Source organism: Dipodomys ordii, unplaced genomic scaffold, assembly GCF_000151885.1.
Source record: "Dipodomys ordii isolate 6190 unplaced genomic scaffold, Dord_2.0 Scaffold65, whole genome shotgun sequence".
NCBI classification, from domain to species: Eukaryota; Metazoa; Chordata; class Mammalia; order Rodentia; family Heteromyidae; genus Dipodomys; species Dipodomys ordii.
Window position 1 is genome coordinate 7,551,290 of NW_012267281.1, and position 24,889 is coordinate 7,576,178.

Below are 24,889 nucleotides of genomic sequence, written 5' to 3' on the forward strand. Positions count from 1 at the left end.
TTCTGCATTTTTTTCCCCTTGCAGACAATATGCTTTCCTGATCTTGATCTCCAAGTATTATTTGCCGCTGGCCTAGTTTTCTCCCTGTCCTCGAATGTGTTGCTTTCCAAATTACAGCCTGTATTTATTCAGGACAGCCACAAACGTCACCATGTTTGAAATGCAAGAAAACATAAATTTGTTACAAATATTTTATGAGTGAGATTTTTACATGGTTGATGTCCCAGGGTTCTTGGAGATAAACTAAACAGTAAGAATCACGTTGGAATTTTACAAGCATTTCTATGACCTAATCTTGTAAAATTTAGCCTTTAAACTATGAGGAATTTGGAAACCAGCTTTATTCAATGTCATGTGAGATATTTTTTTCCCCTATCAGGTTTAGCTGGAGAGGAGGGTCAAATCATGTCCACATGGTGGGCAAGAGCAAGGGTGTGGTTCCTTTCCTTTTGGGGACAGAGAAGAAAAAAGCAGGAATCCACAGAGACGTTTTACTGTCCACCTTTTTGCCATGGCCTTTCCTCACAAAGAGTAGCAAAACAAGATCCAAAAAGAAAAAAACAAAAACCAAGGGGCAAAACTTATAGCTCCCAGCCCAATCCATTCTGCATAAAATAGCCTTGTTTCTCCATATCCCATCATGCTATTTGTCGACAAATTTATCTGTTAATTCTAGTGGTACTCTCTGAAAAAGGAAAGAAGCCATCAAACAAGCCAAAAAAAAATTAGGAAGGAAGGAAACCTGCTCCAATGCTCATTTGCACATACATTTCATTCAGCTTACAGAGGAGACTTGATAGCCCCAGAAACAACTAATTAGAAGGAGCGTGCTAATTAGAAGGAGACTAGGGCTTGTGACACCCTTTTTCCCTCTCTCTGGCTTGCTGTCATTAAGTACAAACTCCAAGCTTGCTGTCATTAAGTACAACCTCCAAGGCCTGGTTCAGATATCTTCTTTTAGAAAATCATTGTTCACCCTGACTCCTGGCCCACAGTTTCAGAAAAGGCACTGCTGCCCTGTCCCCCTTAACACAAGAACCCCCTCCAGCGTCATCTTCATCTTATTGAAGATGACCATGTTGCTTTGTCTTTAGGAATCAGAAGTTGGAGACACTTAAGCCCAGGGACAGGCAAATGTATCTTTGAAACCCAGCAGTCAGAATTACACCTGGGCTGGGAACCAGTGGCTCACACGTGTAATCCCGGTTATTATTCAGGGGGCCAAGATCTTCCAATCAAGATGTGAAGGCAGCCAGAGAGCCAAATCCAAAGAGACTCTTATCTCAAACTAACTATCCAATTATGTTCCCCTGCATATACTATACTTTAGTTAACATGTTTGTTATGACCCTATATAGGATGTAACTCCTTTGAACAACTAACTTACAGTTTAATAAAATGAATGCCAGAAAGCTGGTACATGTGGGGAGAAGGAGGAGGGTTAAGATCATGAGGTAGGGGTGGGGAAGACAAATGGAAAAAGGGAAGTTGGGTGAATATGGTCACTATACTTAACACATAAATGTGAAAATGGAGTTAGGTAATGAGGGAATCGGTGGGATTGGAAGAGAAAGGGGAGAAAGATCAAATGGTGGTTCTGATCAAGATGCACTGTATTCACAAACTGACACGTTGAATTAAAACCCAACTTAAAAGATTTTTTTTAATAGTAAAAAGGAAAAAAATTAACCAACAAAAAGAAAAGCCAGAAGTGGAGGCTTGGCCCAAGTAGTAGAACACCAACTTTCAGCAAAGGAGCCATGTGAGAACATGAGGCGTTCAAGCCCCAGTATACAGCATTTATACTGACTTTTTGTTGTTGTTATTGTTGACTGACTAAATAAGCCATCCAAGAGCAGTCCAGAAGGAAGTGTTAAGGCCCTAGACTATCTTACCCTCTGAGTTCAGCGGAAACTCCACCCACTTAAACTGCGGCAGAATTTGCTACACCTTCTGTCTCACGCCATGTATGGCTGCCATAGCCCCCCTTCTCTGCAGAGAAGGTCCTGGAGTTGACCATGAGAAGTGCGGCCTGAGCACAGGCCCAACCTGGGCTGGAGGTGGAGTCCAAGGACAAGATGGCACTTGTTCCCCTAACAAGAGCCACTCAGCTCGACTTTCATTTTTCCTTCCACAGGAACCACTTTCAGAAAATGATGTCAGTGGGAAAGGCCTCCACCATGCCTGCCAGTTATAGTAGCATCCTTCAGATCCAAGCTTAACTGTACTCAAACTGTCAATCAAGTGATAGAAAGCAGGAGGGGAAAAGAAAAGTCTTGCTCCCTCCAAGCTCTTTTAAGACTATTAAGGCATCTCCACCCCTACCTCTGGGATCCAGAGACTCGGGAAATTCCATTTATTATGCTAAAAGTAGAACACGTTAAGGTACAGCACTTCTACTGTACCCTAATGTCCTGGGGGCGGGGGTGGGTGAGAAAGTCTCTGGGATCTCCTGAAGCCTAGGCACCATGCTATGTCCTGCAAAATCAAACGCTCATGTCAAGATTATATTTCCTACACATGATGGCAGGTAATCCCAGTGTTATAATGCTGTTATTGTCTAGCTGAGAGGGTTGGAGCTAAAACCCCTCCAAGTTAAAGTGCCTGACCCAAGAAAGGCCTTATACCTGTAACTCTAGCTACTCAGAAGGCTAAAATCTGAGGAAGGAAGTTTGAAGCCCGCCCTGGGCAGGAAAGTCCTTGAGATTCTTAGCTCCAATTAACCAGCAAAAAGCAGGAAGTGGAAGCATGGCTCAAGTGGTAAAGCAGCAGCCTTGAGCAAAAAAAAAAAACATGTAAGAGCATGAGGCCCTGAGTTCAAGCTCAAGTACTGACATAACTTTTTAAAATAAATAATTTTATTTTAAAAAAGAAGCCCTCTTGCAATGAGGTGGCCAGGGGGGAGAATTGTACTCTGGTCTTTGATGGAGCTGAAGGAATTGGTGCATCTAGCTAAAAAGAGAACAAGATATTCAAGCCAAGTGTCTGCCTTCTACTTTTTTCCTAGATTCAAACACCCTGAAGTACAAAGGAGAGGCTAAGGTATCATTTTGTTTGTGTCCCAAAATGTATTCTGTAGCTGAAGTTTCTGGTGGTCTAGAAATGTGGGTTGGATTTGCTAAAAATCCTATCCATCTCCTTGCAGTTAATCTGAGGTGGGTACAGGAGGCAGACACATTCTCTGGACTGTAGGCACAGGTCCAGCCTTCCCTGGTAGCTTCAGGCTTCAGGAGGCATCGGAAGTGTCATGAGTCAGGCAATTTCCTTTGCAAGGAACCCCGAGTGAGCACACAATAAGAGCTTATTTCCTCCCATTGGCTTTTGTTTGAGCAGTTTCCTTAGATATAGGATGTATTCCACTCTCCTTCACACTTATCTCAATCCAGGCATCCTCCAAAAGTCAATGCCACATCTACTCTAATTGCAATCATGCCAACCGGCCCAACTGGCCTAATTTGGATTGGCCTCCCCCCTCCTCTTTCTCATTCCCACTTTACATCAAGCATGGGCCCAGGTTCCAATCCAAATGGGGTTAATCTCCAGTTTCTCCATGGATGTTAGTTATGCATCCTTCTGCATGTGTATATGTATAGGTGTGTGTGTGTGCGTTTGCACGCGCGCGCATGCTCGCAGGCTGCCTATACCTATAGCTGTCTTAAGTTCTCAGTTTGATTGCTGGCTGCCAATTATTTTAGTTTTGCATCAGGGAACTAGGCACACAGATTTTAATTGATATTGTCTCAAGGTGATTCACAGTAGATCTGAGGACTTGCAGATGTATGTTTACTAGGAAAATTTTGAAATCTTTCTGAATTGAAAACTGAACCTGAGACTTTTAGATCTTGGAGACAGTCCCCATTTCATGACCTCTTCTAATTGTGTGTGTGTGTATGCACACAACTACTGGGGTTTGGCCTCAGTGCCTGGGTGCTGTCCTTTAGTTTTCTTGCTCAGGGCTGGCATTCTATCAAGTAAGCCACAGCTCTACTTCTGGCTTTTTGCTGGTTAACTGGAGAAAAGAATCTCATGGGCTGGCTTTGAACTGTAATCCTCAGAGCTCAGCCTCCTGAATAGCTAGGATTACAGATGTGAGCCACCAACACTCAGCACCTCTTTATATTTTTTTATTTCTTTTTCACTTTCCTGTTCTTATTTCTCCCTCTGTGCTGTTCCAATGGACTTCATACTAGACTTCTTCCTCCTCTTTGTGTGTAATCCAAGTCGCAAGATCCAGAGCTCTAACAGACACCTAACTAGTGAAAAGTCTTTCTGCCATGGTTCTCATTGGGATAAATGCACATCACATACTGCCATCTTCTAACACAGGCCAGTCACCACATCAGGCAAGGAAAGGGAGCCTGCTTCTGCAAAACACCCAAAAGCATCCTTGCTTATTGGTTCTTGGATAACAAAGACACCTGACCTTTCTCTGGGAACAAAGAGCCAGAATTGACTGGCAGATGTTATGGGAGTATTTCTGGATCCCACAGAAAATTCTGGCACTCAAGCCGCACGCCGGTAGCTCATGCCTGTAATCTTAGCTACTCAGGAGGCTGAGATCTGAGGATCATGGTCTGTGAAATTCTTATCTCCAATAAACCACCAGAAAACCAGAAGTAGTGCTGTGGCTCAAGTGGTAGAGTACTAGCCGCGAAGAGCTCAGAGACAGCACCTAGGCCCAGAGTTCAAGCCCCACAATCAACAATTCAAAAAAGTCTTCCACTCATTCACTTAGGTATCCATTCATTCATCTCTAGAAGTTTAAGTTCAGGAGTTGGGTCATTGTATGATCCAATTCCCATCTGCTTGAATAACCTATAAACAATCTGCCTGAGTAAAGACAGAAACCATTTTTTTTTCTGTGTCAGAACAGCTCAAGGCCTAGCTTAGTGGGGAGCTAGTTCGCCTGCTCCACTTTTACACATGCACTATGAGAAACTTTCCAAATGTAGTCCAGCCCTCTTGTTTTTCAAAAGCAACTGCATTTCAATCATCCTGGAAATACTAGGATTTCTTTAGTCTAGGAGAGCACGTGCTAGTGTTTCACCATTCCCACCAAGTGTAAACACTCCCAAAAGTCTAGCATACATTTCTTTTTCTAGAATATAAAGCCTTCTCCATTCTTCTGAGAGAACAATAAGGTCTTTGTGAGTAACAAAGCTTGAGGAATGTGCAGAAATCATCCCATTAAAGTCTCTGCTCTTTCTGGAATTGTGTGGACAGCCTGTAGTTTGATTGTAGGTTATTCTCCAAGAGTTTCATGCCATCCCAGAAAACATATTTTAACTATTAGGCAGTATTTGTATCCTCTACAATCTAGAAAGTCCTTTACATGAGTGATCCGTTTCATCCTAATCATCACCCAGAGAAATGGATGCTGTTATTTCATGTTAAAGATGAGAAAACCAAAGTTGAATCGGTTTTTCTGAAGTTGTGCATCTAAACCTGTAGCCAAGCCAGAATTTGCATGCAAGGTTTCAATGGTCTCTAAGCCTGTATGCCAAGAGGTCTGTGAATAATTTGCCTCTCAATTATTGGGTGTTCTCAGAATAAGTGTAGATTCCTGGGCCCCATCTCTGACATCCCAAGATAGAATTTAGAAGAGGCCAAGAAATCTGTGGGATTTTTTTAAACCAAGTCTTTCATGCATTTGAACAGCCAACAAGACCAATTTTTGGAGTCACTCAGTGGTAAGAAGAGAATGGCAAAAAAAAAAAAAAAACACTTCTTTCTACTTCTGGAGTGACATTGGGTAAAGTGAGGGTAGGACAGATATGTGACTTTGTCCTACTGCTACAGATCTCATCTGGCCTTGTCTGTGGGTGCACTTGCCTCTTATTTAGTTTTCAAGTGGCCCCTCATGGGTGAAGAAATAGGTCAATCCATTTTGTGAGATGTGCTGTACATTTTGTACAGCCGAGCAAAGCCAAAAGTATCTAACAGCAATTAAGAACTTAACTTAGGACTGAACTGTGTCTCTCTGTGTCTCTGTCTGTCTGTCTGTCTGTCTCTCTCTCTCTTCCTATTGCCTTCATCAGGCAAACATCTGAAAGTGAAATGAGACACAATCCCTGGTTGAAGGGTTGGGCTGGGCTAGCTGGCCTCTCTTCAGTACGATAGCACAGCTTCATAGGAATGTCTATGCACTCATGGGAAAAACACATTCTGTTTCTATCATAATGGAAAATTCTGGCACTAACTGGGTGGAGGATGAACTATGGATTTCTGTGAGTATGACTCATAGCTAATAATCATCTATAGAAATGCCTGTCTCAATAATAAAGCACTTTAATCATTCCACTGTATCTCATAAACATTCACCAAGTATTGACTACTTACCCAACCTTGGCTCATATTTAGAATATATGCACATTGCTACAACAAGGAGACACTTAAAAGTATTTCAGCCAGGTGATGGGTGTCTCACGCCTGTACTTCTAGAGTCTCAGGAGGCTGAGATCTGAGGAGCATGGTTCAAAGCCAGCCTGGGCAGGTAAGTTGTGAGACTCTTATTTCCAACTAACCACCAGAAAACCAGAGTGAAGCTGTGGCTCAAGGTGGAAGAGTGCTAGCTCAGGGACAGTGCCCCAACTCAGGCCCTAAGTTCAAGCCCCTAGTATATCATCCAAAGTAGTCTATTGTGTGCATTAAGGGGAGAGCATTGGGCTCATGGATGATCATTTGCTGAAACCCATGGAATGAAGCAAAAAGCTAAGGAAAATAATAGGATGACAGAAATACAACATGTAGTGCTATTCACTGTAGCACTTCAGGAGTGACATGGTTGCTGTGTTGTAGTTAAGCCTATAATGACACAAAGCTCACCTTTAATTAGCAATGGGGATCAGCACAGTCTCCTGGCCTCTCATCACTATGATGATTCTAAAGAAAGAAAACAAAACAAAACAAAACATAGTTCTCTGGGAACTTCTCAGAGAAGCCACCTAGAGCTCAACTTACCATCTTCCTTCAAATGCATCAGATGCTCTCCACCTTCCCTGTCATAACAGAATCAAACCTTTTTCCATAAATATTCATAAAATGCGGCCTCACCTCTATCCATTCTGGATGGCTGCCCGGAGCTAAGGGCAGCACCATATACCAGCTACCAACCGGGGACACCTTTTCTTGATACCCAAACCAGCTCATCTTTGCCTTGTTTCCTTCCCCCTCTCCACCATGGACCTTCAGCTGCCCTAAAGATTCCATGTCCTCTACACATGTTTTCCTTCCAATTCTCCAATACCTGGAATGTCCATTCACCACTCCTCCAAATACATTCTCCTTTGGATCAGGCTGCTTCTTTCAACTTCCACCTGCCGTGGGTATAGTCCAGTTTTTATCTTTACTGAACTGGAGGATCCTTTTTCATTATCATCTTCTAGTAGGACCCCCTAATCTAGGAGATGGTGAAGAGCCAAATCCCTTCTTGCTGACAGTGAGAAAAGCTTCAAGGCCCAGGCACCTGTCAAGAAACTCTCTTTGAAATGCTGTCCACCTTGGATCTTCAATGTGTGTCTAGGATACTCCTGAGGGATGTATACTCAACCATTTTCTATTTTACTTGCTTCCTTAGCTATCTCAGTTCCCTTCATCATCACGAATATCAGTCCTGCGTGAATGAATTATCAGATGCACATAAGGTTCTAGAGGGCCACCAAGTCTATCTTGGGCTTCGCAAGGGACATTCCAGTTTCCCTTAACCTCCCAATGAATAGACTCAGGCTCAGGCCCCTCCTCACCCTCTAGCATGCTCCTGTGAGCAGCATCACTCATGCTTCTGGTACCTAAGTTTGTGTCTCCAGTCTACTCTGACTTGTTCTCTCTGACATGGCCTCTAGACATCCTTGCCCATGCTCTTAGTAAGCTGCCCCTGTATTAATACAACGTGTTCTGTCTGATTCTTACTGCTTCTAGGGTTAACTTCTATCTCCAGGACTCATCTGAGTGTCTGCAATTCTTCAGTCTGAGTATGGTTGTAGAATTATCTCCCTGAAGTGATGTCCAGTCCCAGCTCATACCTGCCCAGGAATGTGACTGACATAGATCTACTATGATTGACAATGGAATGCCATGGGGAGGGTGGAGGTTCCAAGGCCACCTGCAATTTATTTATTCCATGCCAAGTGTTCCCTGGACTACAACCTTCATGCAATAGAAAGGCCTGCATGGGTGTTTCCCAAGTGTATGCATTGCTACCTGACTCATGTCAGACGCTGTCTCCTTCAGAGAGCCTTCCGTGCCTCACCTGAATAACAGTCCTCTACTCATTGGCACCTTCTTCCTCCCTCATGGCAGGAATCATCTCCACCATGGTGATTTATCTACTATAACTTTCACCTCACCTTGGAGTATTAATACCAGGACAGAAAGTAAAATGGCAGACTTCAGAAATATTTATATGGTATGTTCCTTCTGCAAATGTTGCCACAGCCAAGAGAAATAAAATTCATCACCTTGTCCTGATACAGCTTGTCAAAATTAAATCCACAATGAGACCTTCACGGTGGGCGAGGCAACCCAAGTATTTTTGTTTCACGAAACCATCCCCAAAGTCCATGATCATCTTGATTTGGTCAAAGGAGAGAGAGTCACAAGTACACTGGTCACTATAGTTTGCACTCTATGGTAGCCCAGGACTCAGATCTGGGTTTTGGATTCTTGCCACCCTTAGATGCCCTGATTTATTTTCTGAGATCTCTACACCCTTGACTAACAGGCACCCCACCTCACAGAAAAAAAGAAAAAAGGAGAAAGACATTTGATATGTAGTCTCTATATCCTTCCTTCCAGGTCTTAATCACCAGCTAGGGAAAATCATCCTTCTTAGAAGCAGAATTTTTGTGTATTTGAATGAAACCAAGGGGGCGGGGGGAGAAAAGGGCAGAGATTCTGCACAGGATGAGAAAGCAAATGCCACTATCACCATCATTATGTAACTCTTGATGATTTCCTTACTTCTCAAGTTTTAGGGTGAAACGTTATCATTTCAGTAACACCCTACTGATCTAGGCTAGATGGGGGGAGGGGGTCCTTCAAAGTTCTAGTTATTAGTGAATCATTGCTCTTGTCCCCAGAAGGCCCATTTCTGGAAGCCCAAAGGGCTATGAGAGAAAGAGATGAGGAAGGGAAAGCTTGAATGTGAGTAGAAGAGTACAGGAGTCCTTGCTATGCACTTTCCCTTTAATTTACAATACCAGTGCATGGGATATATACATACATATATATATACACATATATATAAACATTTTATTGAAAAAAGAAAAGACTGAGTTGGAGGTGTGGCTCTGGTGGTAGAACCCCAGCCAATGAGCAAACCTGTCAGATACTGATTTTAAGTCCTGTGCTCAGACTAAAAGGAAGGAAGGAAGGAGGAAGGGAGAGAAAGGAAAAAGAAAGGAAGAGAGAAAGAAAAAGAAATAAAAGGAAAGAGAGAGAAAGAACAAAAAGACAAGGCCACACATCCTGGGCGTCTAGCTCAGTGGATTTCCACTCTGTATGCTGCACAAAGGTTAAGAAATAAGAGATTCACAGAAGGCTGGGACCCCTGAGGGTAACCGGTGTTCTCGATTCCTCCCTTTGAGAAGCCTGCCCTGGTAGCGATCGCCATTTCAAACCAGGAGGAAAATGTGTCAAGGGAGGAGCAATCTTGTGTGTAGGAAAGAAGTGTTTCTAATTTTCAGTCCTGCAAATGTGAGGGAAGAAGGAATATGAGCCGGGTGGGGAGGGGGGGGTGGAATAAGTCAGTCAATGCTGTCCTTATTCAGCTCTCCGGGTGGAGGCGGCAGGGCTTCCTGCCACATGCCATTTTGAGGAAGGACACAGACATCGCCCTTCCTTGCCTCTCTCGCCTTCCCCAGCCCCCTCCAGGTCAGCCCAGCTCCCTCTGCAGTCTGTGACTTGTAAGTGTATGGCTAAGTAGACAGGCATTACTTAACAGCAGCCTGGCTCTCTAGCTAGAAGCTTGATATGGTGTTGAACATATGGTTTTGATTTTTCTTTTCTTGTTGTTTTTTTTCCCCCGTTCTGTTTTTAGCCAGTGAGTAAGATGGAGTATCACAGGCCTCGCTCTAGGCTCCACTGGGGCTGGGTTGGACCAAACTGGAATGGGAAATTCATTGCTGTGCCCCAGGCTGCTCCCTTCCACCCCCAATCTCCACCAGAAGGTACCACAGAGGCTGGGACTGCCAAGCCCACGATCTTAGCAGACCCATCCCCCCCTCCAGCGGCTCCCCTCTACAGATCTGACCAAGCACACGTGCAGGCCACATGAGCACCTCGCCTTGCATTTCGGCACCAACTGATCAATGTTGAAGGAAGAGATCAGAGCATCTCCCATACAACTCAATTAACTCAAGACCCAGCACACACCTGGTTACGGGTTTGTACGGCAACCTCCATCCTTACATCCTGGGTACTTAGTTCTCTGGTGTTCTGGGACAGCCATCCTCCTCTCACTCATTTCTTCTGGTCTATTATTTAGTATGGTTTGGGTTTGACAACATCTATTCTACTCTGAAGTGGGGGAGGGGAAGTGGTAATCCATGAGCTTTAAGGAGCCAGCTAGAAAACAGGCAATTCTCATTATAAGGGCAAGTTTTCAGTATGGCAAGACATTGGTGAGATTTACAAGGTATAAAGAAAATTAGCGGTGGGGAAGGGAAGGAGGAGGGGAGGCTGAAGGCCAGGTAGGAGAGAGAAGGAAGGAGGAAGGGAGGAGAGATAAAAGGGGGGGAGAAAAGAAGGGAGAGAGAGAGAGAGAGAAAGAGAGCCCAGTATGTGACTAAATCAGAGCCTAAGGATCTTAGGTTAAATATCCACCTAAGGATTTTCTTAAGCAACCTTGGGAAGCCTGTCTGAAAGGCATGCGGGAGCAGGTTCCAGCTAGCCGTAGATGAACACCTGGCCCCCTAGCAGGGAAAGGCTGGGCACCCTCCTCCCCGCCCCTCTCCCCTTTTATTTGCTCAGGACGTCCCTGAGTGGGCCCAGGCAGGGCTGAGGGAGAACACCCTGCTCGGGTGTGTCTGGTGTGCAGCCTGCTGTAGACTAGAGCTGGGATTAACTCATTCCCTTGGTGACCTTGGTACCTATTGGAGGCATAGGGCGTCTAAGTGCTGATGACTCAGACCTGAACCCCACAGAGAAGCTCAGGAGGCCTGAGAGCTACTGTGAAGCAGAGCTCCACGTGCTGTGAAACACAGTGAAACAAAAGGAAACCTAAGAGGTGTATTTTATGTCCACAAATTGACTTAACTTTGTTATTCAGCTTGAGATACCGAATCAATCTTTCTATATGTAAACCTTTACCTTTGTCTCTATTATCTACCTATACATTTAGCCATCATCAATCTATATAGCTATCATCTGTCTACATAGTCATTGAAATATTTGTCTATCTACCACCGATCTATCACATTTGGGGTGATTTTGCAGAAATCCAATGTCTAACATCTGAGCAGGTATATGGAAGGAGACAGCAGCCTAGCACTGGTGCTGGTGATCATATTGAAGTGTACCTCCTCTTTGTGGCTGATTTCCCTGATACTTCACCTTCAGCCATTAGCTGTTTTCAGGAAGCAGAAGGGAGGGGGGAAATGGAGAGCACTGCCCCCCTCTTTATCATTGGTTATCCACTGTCCAATAGGAGTCCACAATAGACCAAAGCTCAGAATGCATGGGGTTGCATGAATGAGATTACTGCATCCTGAACAGGCAGGTATCACAGTGGTCCTGTTAAAGGAAGCCTGGCATCCTCACCTGGGTGAAGAGCGGGCCTGGGGAGAAGGGCTAATTCCAGGTTCAGAGGAAGGGGGAGGAAGGGAAGCCATGAGGAGCTACCCCTCATTGAGGAAGCATGTGCTAACCACATGCATGCCTGTGTGTGTGTGTGTGTGTGTGTTATGGGGTTGGGTTTATCTAGCAACTAGGAAAAACATTCCATTGTCCAAAACTGAGCTAAAAAGAAGGTAGATGTGAGTGTTCTGGCCCTCGGGTGCCTTTCCACCCAGGGCTGCCTGTGGTGTCCATCTGCATAGTGTGGAAAATTCTTCCATTGACTTTAGTCGAGGAAGCAACCCCTCATCCGTGGTCCTGAGAACCTCCAAGCACTCAGGCAGCAGCGTGAGAATCAAGCAGTTAAACAAGACCAGAGCTCTCTGCCGGCCTGGAGGCCCCAGGGCCCAATCCTTTTCATCCTGCCTCTTAATTGCAGCCTGCTAGCACCAGGAAACTTTAATGCAAGGAAACAAGGAAACTCTAGAGATAGGGCTTGTTTTTGTTTCCTGAGGGGATGGTGTTTGTGGTGGCTGCAGGAAGCTGATAGGGCAGGGTTCAAACGAGGGGGTTTCCTGAGGCAGGATCAATCATCCTGTCTAGCCTGGTGCAAAGAGCCCCCAGAAACGCTGGCACCTACATCACGAGGGCTAGTCAGAATGTGAGGTATATAGGCCCAGATGGGAAAAACAGAACAAAAACAAAGGAGAGGACGGGTCATCAGGAGCAGCAAAGGCTGCTGGGAGAAAATCAGGAACAGGAAGCAGACAGAAAAGTATGTGTTTCCCAAGGGGGATAGAGGAAACACACTGCACAGGAGAGGAAGTTGGGGACAAGGGAACAGAGCTGCTAAAAATTCTCTTGGAAAGCAAAGGCAGGGCAGCATAAAACATCTCCTACTTGAATATGTCTTGGAGAGTGAGCCTTTTCCTTTGATACTTCTTATAAGCTGAGACCCATTAGATTGAGTTATATTCAGCTCACGTACATAAGATTCAAAAGTTACAAAATGGCTGAGCTCGGAGGCTAATGCCTGTAATCCTAACTACTCAAGAGGCTGAGATCTGAGGATTGCAGTCTGAGCAGCAAAGTCCATAAGGCTCTTATCTCCGATTAACCACCAAAAAGTCAGCAATGGAGCTGTAGCTCAAGTGGTAGAGTAACTAGCCTTCAACACACACAAAAAAAGAAGCTCAGGGATAGTGCTCAGTGTCAGAGTTCAACTTCCAGGATTGGCACATGCACACACACACACACACACACACACACATACACACTCTACAAAGTCACTAACAAATCAGAATAAACAATGACCAAGTTTCTTTGTGAGAAGGACTTCCTGACTGATAGAACTCCTGCCTCAACATGATGCCAGTAATCATTCATTTCTATCCTATCTGTTCCATTTCTTTTCTAACTACTCAGTATTTATGACTGTGAAAGCTTTCCTAAAGCAAGCCTCAAGTAAGCCAGCCCTGCTGGGCCAAGTCGGAGTATCCCAATCCTTCCCTGCCGACCCTGCCTACAGCGCGACCTTGGTGAGCCGTCCATTCTCTCTCCCAGCTCCCGGATTGCTCTGTGAAACGTCTTAACCAAATTGATGGACAGAAAGCTCTCAGCAGAGAACTTTCCATACAGTAGGCGCTCAATAAACTCAATAAACATTTCCTCTACTTCATTCGTAAAAGGTTATGGGTCAATTAAAAATGTATAAAGCCCTCCGCCATCTGTGAATGGGCATCTGGGCAGGAGAGACTTCCTCCAAATCAGTTTAGCTCCACTCCTGGCACTAGGAAAGAAGGGGCCACGTGGGGAATGCAGGAAGGACAGACAGAGGCAGGCAATACAAGACTTATAAGAGATTGCCTGTGTCTTCAGTAAGGCCCAGGCCTTTCACTGAGGCAACCCCATTTGACAGCTGTCTTTCCTAATGATACATTCATTTATACGGCCTGTCTGTCTTTCAATCCACCACTTTTGATCCACTGTGATATGAATGGCCTATAACACATCCTCTATCCTTTATCTATCTGGTAACAGAATGAGGAGAGAAAAAGCATGATCTGTATCTGAAGAGAATGAATGCATTTGATAGAAGTTCCGTGCACTAATTCATAGGAGCTAGAAGATCTGAAGTGGATACACATTCAACTTTTGGGTTCTGGTTCTCTGAACCATCTAGGAAAAAAAAAAAAAAGAAAGAAACCCAGAGCTGATTTCTAGAGCATCTGTTTCTTAGAGTGGAAAAAGAAAAATCTCTGCAGCTGATTTGTAAACACATCAACCTTCCCTAGTGGTGGTAACCACATTTCTTGGGGGAATTTGTGAGTCTGTTCCACAGAGATGCCAGACACCTTGGGCACAGGAGACTTCTGCAGACAGCTGCGTGTAACTATAGAACTGTTTCACACCACCAAAATCCCTGCCTGCCTTTACACTTTTGCCTGTAGCCAGGTTAGTGCAAGGGTGGTGGGTGACAACCTCAGCTCCACGTGGAATCTGAGTGGCCTGAGTGAAGCCAGAGGGCTGGTCATGGCTGTATACTAGTTCTTTAAAGGCTCCATCCCAGAACCCCACTTTCATTTCTGCTTTCCATCTTCAGGGAGCTTATTAGCAAAGCAGAGGCTTAGCCCCACCCAGACCAACTGAATCGGAATCTACATCGTTAATGAGATCCCCAGGTGATTTGCAGGCACATGAAAGTTCCAGAAATGCTGTCCTGGTTTAGTCCCTGGAGGCATCTGTTGGGAGGGCATCAAACCACTTGCAAACCTCCAAGTCTGTTGTCATTCATGCTGACGGCCTGTTTTCTTCACAGTAACTGAGATGGCCAAGAAAAGTGAAGTCCCAGGGTCTTTGAGAAAAGACTGACCAGAATCTAGAAATATTTCGGTGTAGAATGACTATCCTGTTAGGTTACAGCCCTCCAAACACAGATTTGGAAAGACAGATGAGAAGTATTGGCAATGGTTGCTCTCAAACGCTCTCTCCTTGGTTATTCACGAAGAGCTACTTTATACAACATCGCCTAACTAGGTAGAAGATACAGCCACAAATGTTCCCTCATCCACACAATATTCTGTGGCTCTACAAATTATTCCGAGCCAGGGTTTGCCTCCAAGAGGGCCGATGCCACAGGCACAAGGCCACAGAGGGTAAAAGAAAAGCAGGAGGCCGCCTTGTTCCCATGGGATCTTGAAGCTTTAATAGTATGGCTTATTTTAAGACAAACACATTTTTACATTTTTGTGGTCATTTGCTTTCCTGATTCTTTGCTGGTTAGCTTAATTTCTTCAAGAACAAGACTCAAGCTGGGTCATCTGCCTGCCTCTCCTTATGCTCCCTTCTCCCATGTGACTGTGGCCATCCGTAGCTACAGCAATGGATGCTATGGCTTCAAGTTGGCTGTGCTTCAGGATTATACTGAAGGCTAGGCTGTTTTCCTTCCCACACTGTCAGAAGTCCCTAAGATATATCTGCACTTAAATGTTCTCACCATGCCCCCAAACTAAAAACTTATCATGTCCCTTCCTTCTCTGACCCTGCTTCATCGGTCAGTCCTCTATTTTCTCCATCTCCATTTTGATCATGGCACCATCAATATTTCTTCTGAGAGATGGGAAGATGTCACTTGGCTTTTCTGCATTCTCACCAACTGCTATGAGTTTCCTTGTGGACCTATCATTTCCCCTTCATTCTCACACCACCTTCCTTCGTCCATTTCCTTTCCAACACTGTGCCTGGAATATTCCAAACGTTTTCTAGACAACAGATGCTGCAATCTTTAACCCTATCTAATACATCTCAGTTGGATCTTGATCAAGCATTAGACTTATGTAGTAGATGACATTAAACTCTACCACATGATTCTTTACCTCTATACTACCCTGATTCCAGTATCTTCATGAAGCCTTAATTCTCATTGTCCCCTAACAGGAAGTCCTTTTACTCAAGGTTAGATTTTTTTCTCCTGGCCTGGAAGTTACATTACATTGTTCCTCTTTCCTAAGAGTTTGACCACTGAGCCTTTCCAAACTTTTTGATCAAACATCTGTATCAGAAGAATAGTTTTGCAGACATAATCATATATTTATTTATAAATGGTATACTTGCATAATAATACTAACATGTCCCATACTTATCAAACATACATGAAAATTGACATTTTAAAAGGATGAGTTAAATAATATATAAGATACATATTCAACTGTTCCCTTCCCAGTGGATAATCTAGACACTCCACACAAGAAAAGCTGGTCTAAACAAAACATATCCATGGAGAGGAAGTAGCTTTTCCTCTATGTAGCTATCTATTAATCCAACCAAAAACAGAGCTCTCCTTTACTGAACTCTTGGAACATTAAAATTATAGTACTAAATCATTCATGTAATATATGCTTCACCAATACTTTCAGTTTGATTAATTGAAGCTTGCATTTAGGATGCCAGAAATTTATAGATTTTTAGAATAGTTCAATCTCTTAATTAAGCACATTACTGTCTTCCCAAACTCACCGAGTTGGGTTCTTTTCAGCTATGCAACACTCATTGCAAGAAAACTCCAAGTTAGACTACAGTGTAACTCGGTTATCTTATAAAATATCACATGTGTGAGATTCCCACAGGCTTCAGAACTAACTTTTCTACTTTTTGCCTAATAAGACTTTTCACACAATGCTTATCCTCACTAAAATCCAGTTTTCACTGAATTTATAAAACAGAGGATAGGGGGATTTTAAAAACATTAAAAGACATAATAAGCACAAAACCTGATATAGCAGATACCAATGAGATGCCTCCATCATTATTATACTCAGTATTTACATATTAAAATATGAACTAATTGGGCACTGGTGGCTCACACTTGTAATACGAGCTATTCAGAAGGCTGAGACCTGAGGATCCCAGACAAACCTCACAGACTCTTATTTGCTGGTTAATAACCAGCACACAGAACACTATAAGTAGAGGCATGGCTTGAGTGGTAGAGCACTAGCTTGAGGAAAAATGCTCAGGCACAGCACCCAGGCCCTGAGTTCAAGCCTTATGACTGACAAAAAAAATGTAAATAAAATAAAGAAAAATGAAGTCAAGTATGTAAAGAATAAAAAAATACAAAACAGAACATAAAACAACATAAGCACACATATATGTATTTATAGTCATGCATATATGTATTATATACTTATGCAACTATGTATTATAGTTATATAACTATATATGAATATATACAGCTACATATATAGTTATGTATATCTAAAATAATTCATCTCCCTCTTCCAGCCTAAGCTTTCCTTGCTACAAATGAAATAATCTTTTTATTTTGTCAGTCATGGGTCTTGAACTCATGGCCTTGGCACTGTCCCTGAGCTCTTTCACTCAAGGCTAGTGATGTACCACGTTGAGCTACAGCACTATTTCTGTTTTTCTGGTAGTTAATTGGAGATAAGAAACTCATGGACTTTCCTGCCTGGGCTGGCATTGGAACTGGATCCTCAGATCTCAGCCTCCTGAATGGCTGGGATTGCAGGTATGAGCCACCAGCTCCATGCTTTATTTTAATCTTCTTAATTGTATTTGTTCAGCTAAAACTATCATGTTGCTTACCTATAGAGCTTTGGACTCTTGTGATTCTGAGTGTAGGCAGTGACTGGGCCAAGTGTTAGCTGTGGGGTGGACAAAATATGTTATTGAATCTTTCTGAGCTTATCTTCTTGTGTCAGCCCACTGGGAATCATGTTGACGTTATGGGGTTCTCCTATTCTTCGAAGGATCAAATACATAGGTAAACCTCCTGGTTTACAGGATATGGATCTATGTGTTCATTTCTTCCCCACCTTTCTGTAAGGCTTAAGAGCACGTAGTGACATGCTATCTGAGGAACGTGAAGGCTTTGAATTGGGGTTTCCCTGCTGACTGGTGCTCTCCAGGTCCTCAGGCCACTTACAACCATTCAGGATGGTTTTTCCAAGTACCTCACTGCTGTATGCTTGGGTTGGGGTTCAGAGCTTAGCCTTCAAAGCTAGGAATCCATCTCTTTGCTTTGCTGTCCTTTAGCTTCTGGTCTGTGGTTGCGTGAATGACAAGCTGTCCCTTAAAGCACTGGGGGAAGGGGAGGGAAGGAGTGTGCCACTATGCTTCAAAAATTCAAGTCAATTAAGCGCTAAAAAAAAAAATCAGCAAATAAAAGTGTACAAATCGGGGTTATAACCAGGAGATTTCCCTGGTGCCCCCTTGCCCTAATTTCAGGCCTCCTACTTTTTAATTCTCTGTTTGAACTGTTAATTGAGATAATGCCAGTGAAAGCCCTTTGTGAAGTGGAAGGAGCCACACATATGTTAATTGTCCCTCTGTAGACATTTGTGTGCTCAACTATTCTTATCTTGTTTGTAAGTAGCTCCCCTCCCAGCCTTTGTGGATTGTGAAGGCTCAGCCCACAGCCAGAGGTCTTTCACAAAGTCCTGCCTCCTCTCTCTCTCTCCTCTGGGGGTGCTTTACCAGCCCAAAGCTCTTCCACAAAAACCAGCTTGCCTAGATACTTCTATTCTCAACCCCACTCCTCAGTTTGCCAAGAGCCAGACTCAAAAGTCTTGGTGTTTGGGGCTGTTATTGTTGTTGTTCTGGTTGCCGATACTGGGACTTGAACTCAGGGCCTGTAACTCTCACTTGGTTTTTTAGCTCAAGATTTGAGCCATATTTCTATTCCTGGCTTTTTATTGCTTAACTGGAGATAAAAGTGTCTTAAATTTGTCTACCAGAGCTGGTTTTGAACCAGGATCCTGAGATCTAAGCCTCCTCAGTAGCTGGATTACGGGCAGTGAGCTATCACAGCTCGGCTCAAAAAAGAAATTTTAAGAGCATAGCTACTTCTCAGGATTCCTTCTCCAGCTCTTCCCCACCCTCTCCCTTAATCTCGCAACTCACCTTTGAAAAAATGGATGTTAATTCAGAATTTAGTAGGGAAAATAATCCAAAACCAATACCAATCAGAAAATCAATTTTTTTTAAATGAGCTCAGCTTTCAAAACAAAAGCAAAAACAAACCCTGGCAAGCAAGTATAAACTTTGAGGACCAGGCATCAGGTTTCTTGTCTGATGGGGACAGTGAGCTAATTATACCAGAAGCTGCTGGTTGCATGCTACACTGGGGCTCAGAAATAAGAGATTCTGAGATTTCCTTTTGTTGGCTGCCTGCTGTTTAAGACTTTAGAAATTATCTGGAGTTCTTAGTTACTTGAGGGGTGAATCTCTGCTTGCTGATTGACATACACAGATTGCCATCATTGACCTTAAATCCTTAGGATTTTTCTATCATTCTCATATATTTATCACTAACCTCACATCTCGATGTGTTGTGTGAGTTGTGTTGTGTGTGTGTGTGTGTGTGTGTGTGTGTGTATGACAGTACTGAGGCTTGAACTTAGGGCCTTGCACTCACCCTTGACTCTTTTTCTCTACTTCCAGCTTTTTGGTGATTAGTTGGAGATAAGAGTTACAAGGACTTTTCTGTCTGGGCTGGCTTTGAACCTCCATCCTCAAGTCTCAGCTTCCTGAGTAGCTAGGGTTACAGGCATGACTCTGCTCAGTGTCTATTTACTTTTAAAACAACACTTACAATGTGAAATTAATACTAGCTCCAATGATGTTACTAATATCTCCAAAAAGCAAAAATTTTGTACCATGTATGTTTGTGCACATACACACACACACACACACACACACACACTCACACACACAAGTCCAGGTGCTAGGTAACTGGGTATTCTAGGCAAATAGCAAGAGCTAGCCGGAGGGGTATTTAACCAACACTTGTTGATTGATTGGTGGGGCATGCTGACTGAGCAGGCCTTAGACAATAGATTCTTTGTCCAAACACTAAGGTACATTGTTGAGCCCATTTTTATTACCAAGCTTTCCCGCCCTCTTCCCCCATATTGAGAGGGGATTGCCAGCCAAAAAAAGTCGAACATCCCTAGAGCTCAGATCCACAAAAGAAAGCCTTGGGCCTTAACTTTCACACCTGTTTTCACTCTCAATGGTGGAGGTAAGGGCCTGGATTCCGCAAACTGCACCCCACAGTTAGAGGCCTAGGCCAGCTACAAACCCAGCTAGCTATCCCTTCTGTGGACTAAGGCCATTCCCACTGCTGCAAGCACAGTTTGTACACATTTTCTCAAAGAAAAACAAAAAGGATACAGAGAATAGAGATGGAGAAAAATAACATTGTGAATGATTTACCAAGCCGGCTAGGCCTTCCTGCTTCTTTTTCCCAAGAGGCTTTCTTCCAATGCATAAAATATCAAGTTCCACATTCCACATAGCAGTCAGTGGACAGCCATGTCCACCCAATTCAGTGGATCCTTCCAGAAAGAATGCTTGGCCTCCTGACCCTTCCCTCCTATCTGCACCCTCTTCTCTTTCCTCACGAGGCTGCTGCATGCAGGGCCTCTGCAGCTTTTGTGAAAAGAGAAATATTCCTTTTCCTGTGGTGTCCTGACTCTTTGGTCTGACTTTTGACTTTGTGGGGTTTTTATAAGGACTTTGAAGTTCTGACCTGCCTCCCTTTCTAGAACTTCTACTGTCTACCTGTCTCCTAGTTACCAGGTTTTTCTATCTGGCATGAGGATGGTAGCTTTTTCTGATCTGACTAGTTTTTTGTGGTGGTGGTGGTGGTGGTGTGTGTGTCACTGCTGGAGCTTGAACTCAGGGCATTGTCCTTTAGTTTTTTCACTCTAGGCCAGCACTCCACCACTTGAGCTACAGCTGTAATTCTGGTTTAACTGACTTATTTATTTCTTGTGGTGGTTAATTGGAGATAAGAATCTCCCTGACTTTTCTGCCCAGGCTAGCTTTGAATCGGATCCTCATATCTCAGCCTCCTAAGTAGCTAGGATTACAGGCCTAAGCCACCAGCACAAGGCTAGCCAGTTTTGAGGTGCAGCTCTACCTGAGATGCTGAGGTCCTCCAAAGTCTGTTTTTAACAGACTTGCATTTACACTATATACCAACACGTCTTGCATTTATACCATTTTTCATGAACCCCAAATCCTGTACCCCTTGCTATGTCCTCCTATGTACTTCTATGTCGCTACTGTCTTGCTATTTTGGGAAATGTAAACATACCAATTCATCTTTCTTCCCATCTTTTTCTGGCTCTGGGGATAAAGAGTATTGGAAAAAAGGAAGGGGCAAATCCATGCCAGATTGACCCTTCTCTTTCTACTATAAGGAACTCTCTGAAGCTCAACATCAAAATCCTCTTCTTCCAGTTCTTGCTTGGAATCTTGAGTACCTGATCTTGAATTTCTATGGCGCTCCCTGAGCGCGGGACTGGCTGGCAGCCATGTGATATTGATTTGTTTTCACCATAGCAACAGCGAATTAAAACAACGAGCAGAGGGAAGGCAGGCTGTTCCGCACAGAAGCTATATGACCAGTAGATTTCACAAGCCTATTTTTTCTTGTTTTCTCTCATCTTCATTCTCCTTTCACAAATTTAATACAAAAGTCCAAGTACAAATGGGACTAAATGCTTTTCTTGGGCATTCTGGAGACTAACGTGGGGTTGGTCTGGCATACGTAGCTTCTAGTATATTAGATTAGATCAATGGAGAAACTGAAAACAACAGTGCAATGATTTCCTTGGAAACGGTATTCATTTGTAAAGGATAAATATCCCTAGAAAATTCCCATGAGCACAGATTGCAGCATTTTATATATGATTCTGTATTTCAGTACCTCAAAGCCACTGTCAACAATTTCTTAATACCCCCCTTTGTACTTTAAACAGCTCACTGTGCCATGAGACATGCAACTTTTTTTTTTTTTGTACAAGGTCAAGGTCTCCTAAAAAATGCTAGACTTAGGACCAGTGTAGCAATTAACATTCAGTTCTGTTAGATGGAGAAATCAAGGTAAGCACTTATTCAAGGCTACATAAGTGGTGGGAATTCCCAGGAACTTCAGTGTGTCCTGACCAAAATTGTTTTTTGTTTTGTGTGTGTGTGTGTGTGTTTTCCTCCAAAGGCTCCTTAGTAAACCCTAACCTCAATCTATCAGACCAAGATCACAAGTAGCACCTGTGACACAGGTTAACAGCTGGTAGTATTGTTGTTGATTTCCTTTGGGCCATCTGCCCTAGAACACAGTGCTTTATGTATAAAAGCCGCTGGTTCCCACCATCACAACCAGCCTTGAACTTGGTGGCATAACCTGAAGCCTAGATAAGGGAACCCAAGGGTAGATTGACACAGGTGACTAACCATGCACCACAGGAGTTAGGCCACAAAGGGGGGGGAAAAAAACCCACACAAAACGCTGAGCTCAGCTCTCTGCACCAACCAATTCTTACCAGCCAAGCCAGAGCCCTGCAGGAAACCTGTGCTGACCCACAGGTAGAAGTTGCCCTATTTAGAAAGGGGAAATCGGCTGTGAATTTGCAAAGAACAGACTGGAATGTAAAGACATTCACTCAAATCCTGCCAACTGGGAGTTAGCATGTTCCTAGCCAGCATCTAGAGAAATTTTCCTCTCCACCAGCCGAATAAAAAGAACACACAGCAGAAATAGTTGGGGGATGACGTCAGAAGTTCTGGGCTAGTGTCCTGAACTTCTCCTTGAAAGTAAGAACCGTGGGTCTGGAAGAATCTACGACGTGGCATTGCTTTTACTTCAGTGAACACCACTGCCCCTCCAAAGCAAGCAGGAAGGATAAAGAAACTTCCTCTTGCGTAGCGATTATAAGAACGTCGTCTGCCTTTAATTATCTTTTTAACCTTATTGTTCTCCAAATACATATTCTCCAATTAACAATCCCTTTCCACTTAACCTTTATCTTTTAAAGGGACAGTAATGCGTCTTGGAGAACGCCGTAGTAGCAGTTGGGCAAAGTCAGATTTTTTTTTTCTTCGCTCCAGTGCTTGCTAACTATTCTAAAAATGTTACACATTTATTGTAAACACATGCTTCCCCGAGAGGCCTAACAAAAAAAGCACAGTTTCTTCACGCCTGGCAGAAATTTAAAACGGAAAAGGGCAGAAAGAAATCTTTAACAAATATATCCTTTCCTCCTCCTGGGCCAAGTGTGTTAAAAATAAATCTTCTCCCATCATCTCTCACTGGTGTTTTCTCGACAAGAAAGTTGATAGGGCTGGGCACAGTAAAAACACGGCTTTCAAAGCCAGCCTTGCTCTCATTAAATTATTCTGCTGGCTGTGTGTTCTCATTAAAAATGCATACGGATCGGATAATTGCAGTAAGCATTATTAACCCAGCTTTACTTTTGAATATAATGGTTCTACTTCTAAGGTAGAAACAAAGGCTCAGACATGCCAGGGAAAGAAATGTAAACATTCAACTACAGTAACGAAACTTGCCAGAAAGCTACCTCTTAGTCCTTGTTTAAAATTGTGCTCTTGAAACTCAATTAAAACTGTAGCATTCTAAAGCCAGGGAGGTCTCTCATTTCTCAGAAATAGATGATATCTTTGTGGCCCAAACATTAAGCTCATTTACTATAAAGTTGATTTTCTTTTTCTTTTTTTAGCAACAACAACAACAAAAATTTCTTAACTGCCAAGCAGTCTGTTTTCAAATAACAATAAGATCCCTGTAAACTTTACTTACGGCAGTGACGGATATTTTCTAAAACAAGAAAATAAGAATGTTCTCAAAATTTTCAAATTTTCCCCCTAAACATGAATAATAACAAAAATAATAAATGAATTCAGTCTCTGAATTAAAAACTCACTTATCTACCTCGCCCTAAAATCCACGGCGTTAGAGTTCTAGCCTTTTTCCTCAAATCAAAATGTTACGTAAAAAAAGGGGGAAAAATCTCTAGGCTTCCGTGCAAGTATTTCATCTGAATTAGTGGAATCCGGTCTCCCTGGCCTCCGTAAGCAATGCACATGGAATGCACCATACTGCAGCAAACTCTTTAAACATTCAAGAAAGAAAGAAAAAAAAGGTGGGGGGTGGGAGGGAGTGGGGGTGACTCTCCTACCTTGTTTAGCTCGGCTGGTCCTACTCCTGGACGGTGACCCCAAGAACATCTGGTAGGATCCAGAGGCCGACGCTTCTCCACCGCATCACGAGGAAGAAATTTCCAGGCCAATAGTTCTTCTCATCCCCTGTTTATGGTCCTCGGGAAAAGCCGCCTGCCGTATCTGGAATTTGTTGGCTTTTTTCTCTCTCTCTTTCTCCTCTCTCTTTTTTCTTCTTCTTTTTTTCTTTTTCTTTTTTTTTTTTACCTTCAGATGATGAAGCAAAGACAGTCTAAACTCTGTTGCTGTGAAATGCAGCTCTTCCTTCCTCCAAGCCACGCCCCCGCCGCGACCAGCCAATCGGCGGCCAGCTCGTCAGCCCTCCTTGTCTGCGCCGGGCCCTCATAGGATGACTGACACAGCAACACGGCGCTGGCAGCGTCTGAAAACAGAGCATCCATACTAGTGAGAGAGGAATTTCCCTCGCCGGGAGAAAGCAGTCACCACCGCACCGAGACAAAGTGGCACGTAATTGGCCGAGCCGGGAGGGGGCCAGCTTCGAGGCGAGCCCGCCCAAAGCTGTGCAAACACGGAACTCCGCAGATTCTACAGGGAGCCAGATTGGACCTGCCGCTGGAGTCCTGAGACCGTTTGACAAAACATGTATGTGTGTCTGGCTGTCCATCCACATATATAGAGATCTGTATATCTGCATCTATATATGAAAACAATTCAATATCTGCCGTGCAAATCGATACCTTAGAAGACATTTACATGTGATTTCCATGATGCAGCGAGAATTGGCCCAATTCAAACATCAAAACCTGCTTCTAAGCCCTTGCCTCTCCTGTAGGCTCTCTCTTATTGCAGTGGTTACATCCTGTGGCCCGTATAACCAACCTTCTGTCTGCTTTAAGTTTGCAGACCACTGGGGACTTCAATTAGGGAAGACTGAACAATAACATCGATATCTGCATTTTCACCCTTTGTGTTCTTGGCAGCCACCCACAAAGGTTTAGGTGTGTCTTAATAGTCTTAGATACCACTTGATAAATCACTCGCCTTGGCTCATGTTGTCATTCACGAAGCAATGGTTACAGGAAGGTGTTTACTGCGGAATCTCTACACCTGG

General features: G+C 43.5%; 1 protein-coding gene across 1 annotated transcript in view; it reads right to left on the bottom strand.

The window, feature by feature from the left end:
* The window catches only part of Mbnl2 (muscleblind-like splicing regulator 2), a 147,911-nt gene extending 123,846 nt beyond the window's left edge, over positions 1 to 24,065 (bottom strand). The window contains exon 1 of the mRNA XM_013022964.1: positions 23,778 to 24,065. The gene's annotated coding sequence lies outside the window, so the exon portion shown is untranslated. The remainder of the gene's footprint in view (positions 1 to 23,777) is intronic.
* Positions 24,066 to 24,889: the final 824 nt, after the last annotated feature.